Source organism: Macaca fascicularis, chromosome 10 (genome assembly GCF_037993035.2).
Source record: "Macaca fascicularis isolate 582-1 chromosome 10, T2T-MFA8v1.1".
Lineage (NCBI taxonomy): Eukaryota > Metazoa > Chordata > Mammalia > Primates > Cercopithecidae > Macaca > Macaca fascicularis.
This window is the reverse complement of record NC_088384.1, coordinates 19,683,924-19,699,001: the sequence shown is the minus strand read 5'-3', so window position 1 is coordinate 19,699,001 and position 15,078 is coordinate 19,683,924. Positions and strand designations below refer to the sequence as shown.

At 48.6% G+C, this 15,078-nt stretch overlaps 1 non-coding gene across 1 annotated transcript; it reads right to left on the bottom strand.

Moving 5' to 3' along the window:
- Positions 1 to 4,169: 4,169 nt before the first annotated feature.
- Positions 4,170 to 9,051, bottom strand: YWHAH-AS1 (YWHAH antisense RNA 1). Its single transcript, XR_006690052.3, has 2 exons — positions 8,557 to 9,051; positions 4,170 to 5,096 (listed from the first exon to the last, which is right to left on the bottom strand). It is a non-coding gene; the product is annotated as a YWHAH antisense RNA 1 (transcript).
- Between the last annotated feature and the right edge of the window lie 6,027 nt (positions 9,052 to 15,078).

The window sequence follows — 15,078 nt, the reverse complement described above, 5'->3', positions numbered from 1 at the left end:
TCCATAAGTGAATACATCATGGTTTCAGACAGTGATAAATGCCTTGGACAGGATGAAACAGGATAATGGCATAAACAGCAATTGGCGGGGGTTTGAGCGGGGAGGGAAGGGACTGAAGGGAAAGGGAGCAGGCACCTGAATGAGGAGGCAGTTGTCTTGGTTATCTATAGCCGCCTAACAAACCCCCAAACTTAGTGGCTTACAACAACCATTTTCATGAGTCTGGTTGGCCTGAGTGGTTCCTCTGCCCGTTTCTCCTGGTCATACTTGCAGCTGCATTCAGTTGGAGTCACAGCTGAGCTGGAAGGTCCAAGAAGGCCTCGCTCACACATCTGGTGGCTGGCGCTGGCTGTTGGCCAGGGTGTCTCAGATCCCTATCACATGGCCTCCTATCCTCCAGCTGGTAGACCAGCTGCCTTATGTGGTGGTCTAGGAGCAGCATTCCAAGAGGGGGAAGGCACAAGCTTGCAAGGTCTCTTGAGGCCTAGGCTCCTGAACTCATAAAGGGTCACTTCTGCCACATTCTGTTGTCAGAGCAAGTCACAAGCCTGCCCAGATTCAAAGGGCAGGTAAAGGGGATGCCACTTCTTGATGTGGCGGTAGCAGCAAAATATTTGTGGTCTTACTTATGGGACATGATCAGCCGGGTGTGGTGGCTCACACCTGTAATCCCAGAACTTTGGGAGGCCAGGGTGGGCAGATCATTTGAGGCCAGGAGTTCAAGACCAGCCTGGCCAACATGGTGAAACTCCATCTTTGTATTTTATAAATTTATAAATGTATATTATATTTTATATGAAAAGAGACATCATCTACATTGCAGATAGTAACAAAAATGATTTTGAAGTGTACCAAAGTTGTGATTAGTATGAAATCTTTTTTTTTTAAATTTTTTGAGACAGGGTCTCACTCCATTTCCCACGCTGGAGTGCAGTGGCACGATCATAGCTCACTGCATCCTCAAGCTCCCAGGCTCAAACAGTCCTCCTGCCTTGACCTCCTGAGTAAGCATGCACCACAACACCGAGTTAATTAAAAAACTGTTTTTGTGTAGAGATAGGGTCTTGCTCTGTTGCCCAGGCAGAACTGTAGCAACACAATCATAGTTCACTGCATCCTCAAACTCCTCAGCTCAAGCAATCCTCCCACCTGAGCCTCCTGAGTAGCTGGGACTACAGGAGTGTGCCACCCTGCCTGGCTACTTTTTTCTTATTTTTTTTTGTAGCAATGGGGTCTCACTATGCTGCTCAGACTGGTTTGAGCTCTGCCTGGGGCTGTCCTCCTGCCTTGGCCTCCCAAAGTGCTAGGATTACAGGTGTCAGCCACCACACCTGGCCTATGTGGCCATCTTTAATCTGCGACATCATCCATGTCAAGATCTCTGGGAAGAGTGTTCCAGGCAGAGGAAGAGCAGGTGCAAAGACCCTGGGGTAGGATGGCATCCAGAGACCTGAGCCTTGAACAATGGTGTGATGGTTGATACTGACTGTCAACTTGATTGGACTGAAGGATACAAAGTATTGATCCTGGGTGTGTCTGTGAGAGTGTTGCCAAAGGATATTAACATTTGACTCAGTGGGCTGGGAAAGGCAGACCCATCTTTAACCTGGGTGAGCACCATCTAATCAGCTGCTAGAATATAAACAGACAGAAAAAATGTAAACGAGAGACTGGTCTAGCCTCCCAGCCTACATCTTTCTCCTGTGCTGGATGCTTCCTGCCCTCAAACATCGGACTCCAAGTTCTTCAGTTTTGAAACTTGGACTGGCTCTCCTTGCTCCTCACCCTGCAGACGGCCTATCGTGGGACCTTGTGATCGTGTGAGTTAATACGTAATAAACTCCCCTTTATATATACATATACATACACATACATATATATACACACACATATACATATATACACATATATATACACATATATACATGCCAGTAATTATGTCCCTCTAGAGAACCCTAATACAAATGGGTTCCTCTACTCCCTTAGTTTCCTGTCCTATAAAGTGGGAACTAAGGATGTCTCCCTGCCTCCTTTATAGGAATACAGGATGTAAGATGCTTTGCTTCAGGGCTGGGTTAGGATTTTGGTTATTGGCCAGTGGCAGGGAGGAGAGGCCAATACAGGAGCTCAGCTTGGTTTCCCCCAAGCTCACCAGCGTTTGTTGAGAAGCACTGTCTGTCAGGAAGACACAGTGCTCACCACCACAGGTCATAGCAGGGGAGTCTGAGGGTTGCTGATCTTGCCAAGCTTATGGGATAAAAAGATTGTTTGCTGCCCCAGATGTGACTGAGACATACCAGATGCATCTCAGAAGAAAAGAGCTTCTGAGGGAGTCCTCCCCACAGGGAAGTCTATGGGGCTCAGGGAAGGCCTGGAGGAGATAGGGTTCCAACAGGGCTTTGAGGGGCACACAGGATTTGGCTGAAGGAGGGGAAACTGTTGATAGGAAAAGTGTAAGGGGCTGTGGAATTTAGTAATTCACTGCAACAAATGTTTGCGGAACCCCTGCCGTACCTCACGTGAACAGGACAGACAGAGAGAGGCACTCCTCCACACAGAGCAGATACAACACAGGCCTCGAAAGGAAGTGATGATGCTTCAGAGGCCTGAGGATGAGTCAGGTCAAGCACTGTGGGGCACTGGGAGGAGATGATACCAAGAGGGTTCCAATGAAAGGACATCTGCAAAGGACAGAGAGGGGGAGGAGGGCTTGAGTTTCTCAAGTAAAGGCAACAAGCTGTGTCTGAAGCAGAGGGTCCATATGGAAGAGAGCGGAGGCATGAGCTCAGGGCCAAACTGGTCTCATGGGCTAACTAAAGACTTCATCCTTTATCCTGGCCAGGTGTGGTGGCTCACACCTGTAATCCCAGCACTTTGGGAGGCCAAGGCAGGCAGATCACTTGAGGCCAGGAGTTTGAGACCAGCCTGGCCAACATGGTGAAATTCTGTGTCTACTATAAATACAAACATTAGTTGGGCATGGTGGTGTGCGTCTGTAGTCTCAGCTATTCAGGAGGCTGAGGCAGGAGAAATGCTTAAACCTGGGAGGCGGAGCTTGCAGTGAGCCGAGATGGTGCCACTGCACTCCAGCCTGGGTGACAGGCTTTTGAGATTCCATCTCAAAGAGAAAGAAAGAAAAAAAAAAAGGCTTTGTCCTTTTTCCTGAGGGCAATGTATGTAGGAACACCAGATTTAGCAAATTAAAATATAGGTTGTCCTGTTAAATTTGGATTTCATATGAACAACAAATAATTTCTGTAGCATGTGTATGCAATATCTGAGACATTCTTATACTAAAATATTATTCATTGTTTATCTGAAGGTTTTTTTTTTTTTTTTTTTTAAAGACAGGGTTACACTATGTTGCCCAGGCTGGCCTCAAACTCCTGGCCTCAAGCGATCTTCCTGCCTCAGCCTGCTGAGTAGCACTATGGGTGTGTGCCACCATACCCAGCTTGAAATTCAGTTTTAACTGAGCCTCCTGTATTTTCTCTGGAGACCTTAAGTGTGGGATCATGGAAAGGTTTTAAGCAGGGTGAGGACAAGGTCAGATTTACATTTTGGGAAGCTCCCAGGATTCATGGGAAACTAGACTGGAGAGAGACCAGGAAGGGGCGGGGGATGAGGTTCCTCCTATTGTCCAGGCCAAAGAAGTGGAGGTCACCACCAGGAATGGGGCCATTGCATCATGTCTTCCAACACATCTGCCTCCCCAGCTAGGCATGTGGCCTTGGATAAACCCCAGCTAATGAAGCCCCAGAGGGCTGCAGGCCAGTGAGACCCCAGCTCTGCTGTGTGAGCCACCGGCATGGTTTGCTCCCTCCCGGATGCTCATCTGCCGAAGGGGCCAGAGGATCAGAGAGATTGTCCATGAGGGCCCTTCTGCTTCTGCTTCCGGGGCCCTCCGCCCATCCTGGGGCCCCCCGCCCATCCTCTCTCTGATACCTCTCCTGGCATGGGTCCACCAGGGTGAAAAGTCCAAATCTGAGATGCCTGGCTCCCAGATCATCCTTCCTGTGCCTCCTTGCTCCTTCTTCCCTCCCGCCATCACTCTGCCCGATGAATGCCTGAAAGGGCCCCGCATCTCCTCTCTCCAACCTCAGGTGCCAGGCTTGGTTTTGGAGAAGGGTCTCAGCCTGTGTTGACAGCCTGCGATGTGTGAAGCTAGGTCTTCAGCATCACTCGTTTTACTGAATCCTCACAGCAGTGCTACGAGGAAACCATCATCCCCATTTCACAGATAAGGGGGACTGAGGCTCAGTGGTCCATTTGCTGACCCAGTCACACAGCTGTGCAGGGGGCAAACCTGGAGTGGAGTCCAGGTCTGGCTGGCACCAGTGCTCTGCCCTCCCCCTGTCTCCATGAAATGTACCCAGGAGCCCCTAATCCCCCATTGATTTAGTGCTCGGGCTCGGTCAGCAGTCTTCTTGTTCCACTGCAGGCATGTGCAGCCCCGGCTCTTTCTGAGTTAAGCCAGGGACTGAAATGGGTCAATGATGCTCATCTGTTGGGAGCTTTATGATTTATGAAGCCCTTTCCCATTTGTGCCCTCCTCACAACCCCACGGAGACTCTGCACAGCCCCTCCAGCTCTTGGAGGCTGCATTTTGCCGCAGTGAAGGCCACATAAAATATTAACAGGGCAGCTCCTGGCCCCGCTGTGACGTCAATACGGGGCTGCTTGGTGAGGGCTGCGGATGCCTTTCCAAGGTGAAGCGGTGACCGGAATTCAGCTGGCTCAAATGGTGTCCCAGGAGGCTGGCTGTCAGGACTCGGAGAAGATGCTGCTAATGTGAGGCGTGGCAGGAATCCAAAAGCTTTCCTCTGATCTTCCTGTCTCCCTCAGGGCCTGGTGGCATCCTGAGGCTGGCGAGATGCATTCAGTCATTTGGCAGGTATTTACTGGGCACCTGCTGTATGCCAAGCACAGTGCGAGGCTCTGGGGAGACGGCTGTGAATGTGATGAGGTCTTTGCATAGTGGTGCTCCCTGTGTGGTTGAAGAAAGGGAGAAACCCAGCTCTGTGGGCTAGGGCAGGTGCCCACTCCAGCCTGAGGCCAAGGGATCCTTCCAAAAGAAGTCAGGGTGATACTGAAACCTGAAGAAGGAGCCCAAGTTAGGTAGGGAAAGAGGAGGGGTGAGAGAACAGACATAGAGAATACCTTTTGAGCTCGGATCCTGGTTCTACCTGTTCCTAGCCATTTATCTACAAATTAGGTTCCCACCACGCAGGGTTGTTGTGAGGACCAAATGAAGCCGTTGCTAGCAACAGCACAGTGAGGTGCCCAGTGGCTCAGGGGTAACTGCTGTGAAAATAGCTCCGGGCCACGCATGGTGGCTCACACCTGTAATCCCAGCACTTTGGGAGGCTGAGGCGAGAGGATCGCTTGCATCCAGGAGTTCAATACCAGCCAGGGCAACATATTGAGACCCTGTCTCTATAAAAAATAGAAAATTAGCCAGGTGTAGTGGTGCACACCTGTAGTCAGTCCCAACTACTTGGGAGGCTGAAGTGGGAGGATCACTTGAGTCCAGGAGGTCAAGGCTGCAGTGAGCCAGGATTGCGCCATTGCACTCAGCCTGGGTGACACAGGAAGACCTAGTCTAAAAAAAAAAAAAAAAAAGGAAGGAAAGAAAGAAGGGGAAGGAAGGATGGAAGGAAAGAAAGAGAGAAAGAAAGAAAGAGAGAGGGAAAGGGAAAGAGAAAAAAAGAAAAGAAAAGAAATAGTCTGTGTTTTATATGATTCCTTTGCATTGCCAGGAATTCTTGCCTTCATTTTGTAAGCAGAGAAACTACTGAGGCTCAGATAGGTCAGAGAGGTGACCCGACATGGCCAGGGTTATACTGTGGATTAGACCCCAAGTTGGACATGTGACCATAGGCTCTGACTTGGGCTTTTTGCCATACTCTATCCACAGGCAACCCAAGCAATTATTTCAGCTCAGTGAGACACAGAATCCCACTAGTGCTTCCCAGTATGAGTTCCTTGGCTGCATGTCCAAGGGTAGTCTCAGCCTTCTTTGCGGTAAGGCCACAGCTGTCTGATGCTTAGCCCAGGGTTGGGCTTTGGGAGGCCTGGGCATAGGCTTGATTTCACTAACCTGCTGTGTGACTGTGGGTGAATTACTTTCCCTTTCTGAGCCTTAGTTCCCACAGGGCCAACTGAATGACCAGCTGTTATTGTCTGGGTCTCTGATCTTCCCAGTAGTGCTGTGGCAAAGGAACTACTTTAAATTCCATATTAAAGATGAAGAACCAGGACAGGCGCGATGGCTCATGCCTGTAATCCCAGCACTTTGGGAGGCTGAGACAGGCGGATCACTTGAGGTCAGGAGTTCGAGACCAACCTAGCCAACACAGTGAGACCACGTCCGTACAAAAAATACAAAAATTAGCCGGGCATGGTGGTACATGCCTGTAATCCCAGCTACTCAGGAGGCTGGGGCAAGAGAATTGCTTGAATCTGGGAGGCGGAGTTTGCAGTGAGCTGAAATCACGCCACTGTACTCCAGCTTGGGCAACATGCGAAACACTGTCTCAAAAAAAAATAAAATAAAATAAGGAACCAGTGGTCTGAGATGGACAAAGTGGCATGCACAAGGCTACACAATTACCAAGTGGGGGCCAGGATTTGGGGATAGCCCGTTGCTGGCAGAGCTGGCCATCAGTCCACCATGCTGTGCTGCCTCTTGGAGTAAGAAAGCCAAACTGAATTGTCTCCAACATCTTTATTATGGGCCTGTGATTCTGTGAGTTCCCTGCTGCCCCAGGCCTTCAGGGCTCAATGACTTCATGGGGAAGCCATTTCAGGTTAAGCTGGTCCTCCAACTGTCCCCATTTAAAGTAGGTAACAGCCCAGTAGTCAGCACTCCCTCCCTCCCTCAGACACAGCCTCATTCCTCCTGAATGAAGAGGTCTAGCGAGGACAGTGACATGCCCTTTTTATTCTCCCCCACCCCCCTCCACCCCGCCTCCGACATGCCCATTTTATGGAAAAGAAAACTGAAACTCAGAGAGGTCCAACAACTTGCCTGGGTTTCCCCAGCTACTATAGAAGAGCTAGATTTGAGGCTGGGTCTGGTAACTCCATATCTTGTACTCTGAATAGCTGCAAGCTGGCCAGATTCAACAGGACAGCCCTCCTCCTTCTCTGGGCTCCCTCCTGGCTCCTGCAATCCTGCCTGCCTTCCCCCTTGCTCCCTCCCTTTTCTTGCCTTTCACTCAGCTGTCACTTAATGTTAGCTGTCAGCTGATTTCAGGTGTTCCCCTTCCTGGGGTGGAAGGGGAGAGGACAAAAGATCTTGGCCACTCACAGAGGGGGCTCTGGTGATGGGAGTTTTGTAATATGCAGAAGGTGTAACTGAATTCAATTTAGCATTCATGGAGCAGTGCCTGGATCCAGGACACTCAGCCAGGCATCCCAGGGGCTCAGATGGTGAATGAAACACAGGCCCCATCCTCCAGTGTTTACAGTCTATTACAAAGGACAGGGCTGTCTCCTAAGGAAGTGGGAAGCAGAAGATGTATGTAACAAAGAGTGTGAACCTTATAGTCAGAAAGACCTGGGTTCAAATCCTAATTCTTCATTTAATAGCAGCATGACTTTGGGTAAGAGGATGCCTCCCTGAGCTTTAATTTTTCCATCTGTTTAATGGGTGTAAGAGGAATAGCTCCCATGAGGATTAAATGAGACCTTATACTACATTAAATGACAAAACATAGTGCTTGATGCCCAGTAGCAAGCCACAGACATTCCTACCAGCGTCACCCTAGGCAGACAATGGATACCAGAGTCACAGTGGGAGTAGGTGGAAGGCGAGAGCACTTCTAAGTTGGAGAAACTTACCTCCTCTTTAGAGGAGCTAAGATTTCAGTGGGTATTAAAGGAGTGTAAGAAGCAGAGAATGAGGTGGAGGGATGGGAAAGAACATTCTGGAAACTCATGGGCAGAGTCTGGGAACCTGGTGGGCCTAATGTGTCCAGGAAGTGGGTGATGACCTTGAGAAGATGGGCCAGGGGAAGGTTATGAAAGGCCAGGTAGAGGAGTTTGTATCTTTAAAGAGGGAATGGGTCCTACCCACGACCCCAGGGGCAGCTCAGTGCTGTCTCTGCAGAGGCCAGCCAGCCTCCTACAGGAGTCGGCGTTCTCATGTGGCTATGGTCCTCTCAGATCTCTTTATCTCCTGAGTCGGGGCCAGCCTGCCACCATTATCTACAAGAAGACAGAAGGCTATAACAATCTGCTTGCCTCCTACTAACATACTGGGGAGAAAAAGATGTTTTTTAGCATAGTTGCCTGGCAGAGAACCATGGTGAAAATTCAGCGACCCTCTCCCTTGCTTCCCAGGGTACAGTTTCAGCAGCAGCTGATGACAGTTATGCTGATAGCTCAACAGCTAAAAGAATGTTCTCAGGCTCTCTGAAGGTCAGGGGCAGTGGTGGGAAGAACGGTGAAGATGGAGCAGAGCCCCTGCTCTCTGTGCTGTAGCTGGGCAAGACACTTAACCTCCCTGGGACTCAGTTTCCTCATCTGTAAAATCAAAACAATAATACTGACCTTGCCTTAACCAAGAGACAGCATAGTAGCAAACTGCTGGCCCATGGCCTGCTTGCTATGAAGTAGGAGTTCATTACCTTCTTCACTCCAGGTCTTGACATGGTCCAAACACTTGTCTTTTGAAGCAACCCTGTTGTATCCTCTTGAGTTGTCATGACATTGTCTGCTGGTCTTCCAATGGTGAAATATCCTAGACACTCAGAGCTGAAAAAAAAAAAAAAGGTACTTTGCCATTCATCATTGCAGCCTCTCATTTCACAGATAAGAAATCCAAGGCTCGGGGCGAAGGAACAGCCTTCTCCAGCTTTCCCGGACTATGCACAACAGCCCCTCCCACCCCAGCCCACCCAGTGGGAACCATGTGAAAGCTTGAGGCAGTTATTCAGATGGTTCAAGCCAAAAGATCTAGAAAATTCTTGCTAAGAAACACAAGCTCCCAGACCATCTGCAGAACTGAAACAAAAGCCTCTTTCGCCCTCATTTTAACTGCAACTCAATAGGTGTTGGCTTTGCCTTCTCCCCCAGAGCTGAGCTCCTCTGAACAAGCTGGTGGGGGGCGGGCGCTGGGACTGGGGCTCTGAGCTCCACCAGCTCATAGAACCAGCTCACAGATTGCAGCTAACAGGACATTTTCGCACTTCTTAATGCCAAAAGCTGCCTTGGATGCTGGTTTGCTTCCAAGGCGGGCTTTGAAAGAGGGTTGGAAGGTTCTAGATGATCCTGAAATCTCTGCGCTCAGGATGCTCTTAGTTAAGCAAGGGGTGAGATTTGGTGTCAGCAAAAGGATATTGGGGTCAAAGTAGATAGTGCAAAATGGAGTTGAGTGGGGAAGGCTTCAGATGACTGCAAGAATCCGACTCTTCTAGGCCTCAGTTTCCTCATCCATATAGTGGGGCTAACAGCCTCCTTCCAAGTGAGGATGTGGGGAGATAATATGAGAGTAAAGTGTTCATCCTCAAATCAGGCAGAGGGTAAGTGATTAAAAAACAAGAGCTGCTGTCTGTCTGTGTTATTGCTGGTGGTTTTATTATCATTGACTGGGTCGGTAAGGTCACCTTGACTGCAGGTGGCCTACAGTGGGAGAAAAAGTTAAAATCCTATCTGGGTGACATTAATAATTTGTGGACAGGCGGCTACTCCAGCTCAAGATGGTAACCATGCCAACATTGCAAACGCCATCTCTCCAGAACAATATCATGTCTCCTTTGTAATAGGTCCCTTGGTGTGCAGACTTCTCAGCAGCTCAGAGTGTCTCAGAGTATCCAAGAGGGGGGGAAAAAAAAAAAACCAGGACGTGCCTTTTCTGGGTCATCTATTCACTGGGCTCTGGTGGAGGGTTCTGGCAACGCTTTAGAAATGCAGTCCCACGTGAAGAGCAGTCCTGACCACTGGCTCTGGGTGGGATGCAGGTGAAGAATTCTTTTTTTTTTTTTTTGAGCCTTGTTGTCCAGGCTGGAGTGCAATGGCGTGATCTTGGCTCACTGCAACCTCTGCCTCCGGGGTTCAAGCGATTCTCCTGCCTCAGCTTCCCGAGTAGCTGGGATTACAGGTGCCGGCCACCACACTCGGCTAAATTTTTGTATTTTTAGTAGAGATGGGGTTTCACTATGTTGGTCAGGCTGGTCTCAAACTCCTGACCTCAGGTGATCCACCCACCTTGGCCTCCCAAAGTGCTGGGATTACAGGCGTGAGTCAATATGCCTGGCTTTTTTTTTTTTTTTTGAGATGGAGCTTCACTCTGTTGCCCATGCTGGATGGAGTGCAATGGCATGATCTCAGCTCACTGCAACCTCCGCCTCCCAGGTTTATGCGATTCTCCTGTCTCAGCCTCCTGAGTAGCTGGGATTACAGGCACATGCCAACACACCCTGTCAATTTTTGTATTTTAAGTAGAGACGGGGTTTTGCCATGTCGGCCAAGGTGGTCTCAAACTCCTGACCTCAGGTGATCTGTCCACCTTGGCCTCCCAAAGGGTTGGGATTACAGGCATGAGCCACTGCGGCTGGCCAGTTTTTCTTTCTTTTATTTTTTTTGACGGAGTCTCATTCTGTCGCCAGGCTGGAGTGCAGTGGTGCGATCTCGGCTCACTGCAACCTCTGCCTCCCGGGTTCAAGCGATTCTTCTGCCTCAGCCTCCCAAGTAGCTGGGACTACAGGCGCCCAACACCACGCTCAGCTAATTTTTTGTATTTTTAGTAGAGACAGGGTTTCACCATGTTGGCCAGGATGGTCTTGATCTCTTGACCTCATGATCTGCCCGCCTCGGCCTCCCGAAGTGCTGGGATTACAGATGTGAGTCACTGCGCGCGGCCTAAGTTTTTCTTTTTTAAAAATATTTTTTGTAGTCCCAACTACTTGGGAGGCCAAAGCAGGAGAATTGCTTGATGAACCTGGAAGGCAGAGGTTGCAGTGAGACGAGATCATGCCACTGCCCTCCAGCCTGGGTGACAGAGAGAAACTCCATTAAAAAAAAACACACAAAAAAACCCCTATGTGTGTGGGTGTGTGTGTGTGTATATATATATATAGGGTTTTTTATATATATAAAATATATATACACATATTATATATGTTATAAATATATAAAAATATAAAAATATATTTATATAACATATATAATATGTGTATATATATTTTATATATAAAAATATATTTATATATATTTTATATATATAAAAATATATAATAATATAATATATTTATATATGATATAAATATCTCATATATGATATATATTTATATATGATATAAATATATCATAATATATGAATTATGATATATAATATATGCAGGACATTTCGCACTTCTTAAGGCCAAAAGCTGCCTTGGGTGTTGGTTTGCTTCCAAGGCGGGCTTTGAAAGGGGGTGGAAGGCTCTAGATGATCCTGAAATCTCTGCGCTCAGGATGCTCTTAGTTAAGACACAGGGGTTGAGATTTTGTGTCAGCAAAAGGATACTGGGGTCATATCATATATTATATATATAAATATATAATATATAAAAGTATATCATATATATGTAAGCATATATGTGTGTGTGTATGTGTGTGTGTATATGTGTGTGTGTGTGTATTTTGTTTTTGTTTTTTGTAGAACTGGGGTCTTGCTATGTTGCCCAGGCTGGTTTTGAACACTTGGCCTCATGTGATCCTGCCACCTCAGCCTCCCAAAGCTCTGGGATTATAGGCATGAGCCACTGTGCCAGGCTATTGATCCCTTTTTACAAATGACTTGCCTGAGGGTCCTCAGCTGGTACACTGGCAGAGTAGGATTTGAACCCAAGACAAGAACCATGTTCTTTCTCAAATCACACCACACACGTGTGTTCAGGAACCCAGGGGGATTTTGTTCTGTTCCCCGAATGATACCCTGCACTAGGAGAAGACACAGACTTGGCTCCTCTAGTGGGGACCTGCTCTGAGCCCTGAGGCAACAAAGTGTGTTTGACATTAACCATTGACCTCCCTCAGCTCGCTCAGGTGCTCTCTTTGAAGTTGTTCAAAGGCCCTGTTTATCGATAGGAGGTATAGCCTTAGGAATAGGTGACCTGTCCCAGGTGGTGACCCTGGTTTTTACTGATGAGGCTCTTGGGCGTTAGCAACTCTCTCCTAAGGGCAAAGAAGATGGGTGCTGGTAAGAGTGTGTGGGATGCTCGGTGGGAGGCTTATGTATTCTTTGTATAATCTGAGTGACCCCAACAGGGGAGTCACACTTTGAGCTCTTCTCAGCTGACATCAGGGGGCAGTGTGAGGCCCTCAGACTTGGGCGTCTGACGGACCTGAGTTTGAATCCTTGCTTTGCCCATTCCCAGCTGTGTGACTTTGTTCAAACCATGGAACAGCTCTGTGTCAGTTTCCTTCTCTGTAAAACAGGAAAGGAGGCTGAGCTCAGTGGCTCACGCCTGTAGTGCCAGCACTTGGGAAGCCGAGGTGGGTGGATAGCTTGAGCTCAGGAGTTCAAGACCAGCATAGGCAACATGGCGAAACCCTAGCTCTATTAAACAAATTAAAGAAATTGGCTGGGCGCAGTGGCTCACGCCTATAATCCCAGCACATTGGGAGGCTGAGGCAGGAGGAACATTTGAGGTCAGGAGTTAGACACCAGCCTGGCCAACATGGTGAAATCTTGTTTCTATTAAAAATACACACAAGGCCAGGCGCAGTGGCTCACGCCTGTAATCCCAGCACGTTGGGAGGCCGAGACGGGCGGATCATGAGGTCAGGAGATCGAGACCATCCTGGTGAACACGGTGAAACCCCGTCTCTACTAAAAATACAAAAAAATTAGCCGGGCGTGGTGGCGGGCGCCTGTAGTCCCAGCTTCTAGGGAGGCTGAGGCAGGAGAATGGCGTGAACCCAGGAGGCGGCAGAGCTTGCAGAGAGCGGAGATCGCACCACTGCACTCCAGCCTGGGCGACAGAGCGAGACTCTGTCTCAAAAAAAAAAAAAAAAATACACACAAAAAAATTAGCTGAGTGTGGTGGTGCATGCCTGCAGTCCTAGCTACCTGGGAGGCTGAGGCAGGAGAATTGCTTGAACCCGGGAGGCAGAGAGTGCAGTGAGGCAAGATTGTGCCACTGCACTCCAGTCTGGGCAACAGAGCTAGACTCTATCTCTCAGGGGAAAAAAAAAAAAAAAGACTAAAAAATACATTTAACAGATGAAGCATAAGAGTTTAAATAATTTTCTCTGAAAAAATTAGCTGGGCGTGGTGGTGTGCGCCTTGTAGCCCTTGTAGCTTTTTAAAATAAACTATTTTGTTTTTTGAGAAAGGGTCTCCCTCTGTCACTCAGAGTGGAGTGAAGTGACATAATCATAGCTCACTGTAGCCTTAACCTCCTGGGCTCAAGGAATCCTCCTGCCTTAGCCTCCTGAGGATCTAAGCTACTTGGGAGGCTGAGGCAGGAGGATCGCTTGAACCTGGGAGGCAGAAGTTGCAGTGAGCCAAGAGAGTACTATTGCACTCCAGCCTGGGTGACTGGGTAAGACTCTATCTTAAAACAAAACAAAACAGAAAAGCAAGCAAACAAAAAAACAGGAAAGGAAATCGGACCAGCCTTACAGGGGTATCTTGAGGGAAAAAAAAAATGCCCAGTTCTGCAAAGCACCTTGCTTGGTGCTAGGAACGTGGTAGATGGTTCCTTAGAGTGCATGAGGATGGGGTCACCAAGGATAAGGCAGTGTGTGAAGAGGGCTCGGGACAAAGCCCTGAGGAACCCTAGTATTTCCGGGTAGACTAGAAGACAAGCCCACATAGCAAATAGAAGAGTAATGGCTGGAGCAGCAGAAGGGAAGCTGGGAGAGCCGGTCAAGGAAGGGTGAGCAGTCATGCCCAGTCCAGCCAAGAGGGCCAGGGAGGTGGGCACTATGAAGCGTCCTTGGCTTTGACAACAAGGAGGGCTCTGGTGGCCACACTGGAGGAGTGGGGACAGGGCCAGAGCACACTGAGCTGATGGGTGGGTAGGAAGTGAGGAAGAGGAGATGGGGAAGTTTGGTGAGAAGAAAAGCTTCATGGGAGAACCAGAGTGTCATTTACACATGTCAGAAATCAATTATTTAGAATGTTCCAGCTCTACCTAATTTTCACTGTTTTGAAATCAGTCTTAGTCCAACCTGATCAGAAAAGCTGGAAGGGTTCTAAGCCCTCTAAGAGCTAGAAGGAACTGAGGAGGTGCCCCCATCCAGGGCTGGCCCTCCTCCCACCTCTCACTGGGACCCCATCCTTCTGGGGGGTGGAGTGGATGATTCATTACTATCTAGAATGCTCTTTAAATATATTCACTAGGGGAAAGATCAGACTGGTTTGTTAACCTCGATTCCAACAGCAAAGGTGACTCTTCAAAGCATGGTGAAGCCTGGGGTGGGTGCCTCCTCCCAGGCCCACATTCAAATCCTGTTTCATGGGCCCCCAAAAGTGTGATCGTTTTAGCATCACAGCAGGAAGAGGAAGGCCTGGGAGGCAAGAGACCTGGTATGGAGGCCCCAGCTCTGGTCACTCGCTGTGCAAACTAGGGCCAGCCCCTCCTTTCCCTCAGACCTCAGTTTCCCCTTATTCAGGACAAGGGGTTAGATAGGGGTGATTCTAAGGGTCCTGCCAGCTCTGACATTCCAGCATGTGGATATCTATTCTTTAGTCCTTGAAACAGTTAAGTCTAATTCTCCAGATGGAAAACAAGTCCAGAAACGGCCTAGTCTCCAGTTCCCTCCCTTCTCCTTTCAAACACGTCTTACTCTCTAGAGCAAGATTCCAGGCCTGAAATATGGCTTCTCAATTACCTAAGGATGAAGCCTCAAATCTTCCACCTGGCATTTAAAACATTCCGTAATCTTGTTTTACCCAACCTCACTTCCCATTGTTAGGCCTCTCTTCTCACCATCTCCCAGGTCACTGCCAAGCCTTTGCCCATGCTGTACCCCAGGCCTTAATCTCTTTCCTGACTCTACTCCAAGATCCAGCTTATCCCTGCGGGCTGAGCATGCAGTAGATGCTCAGTAAATTCTCAGCGAGCCCAAGGCCCCTTCTCC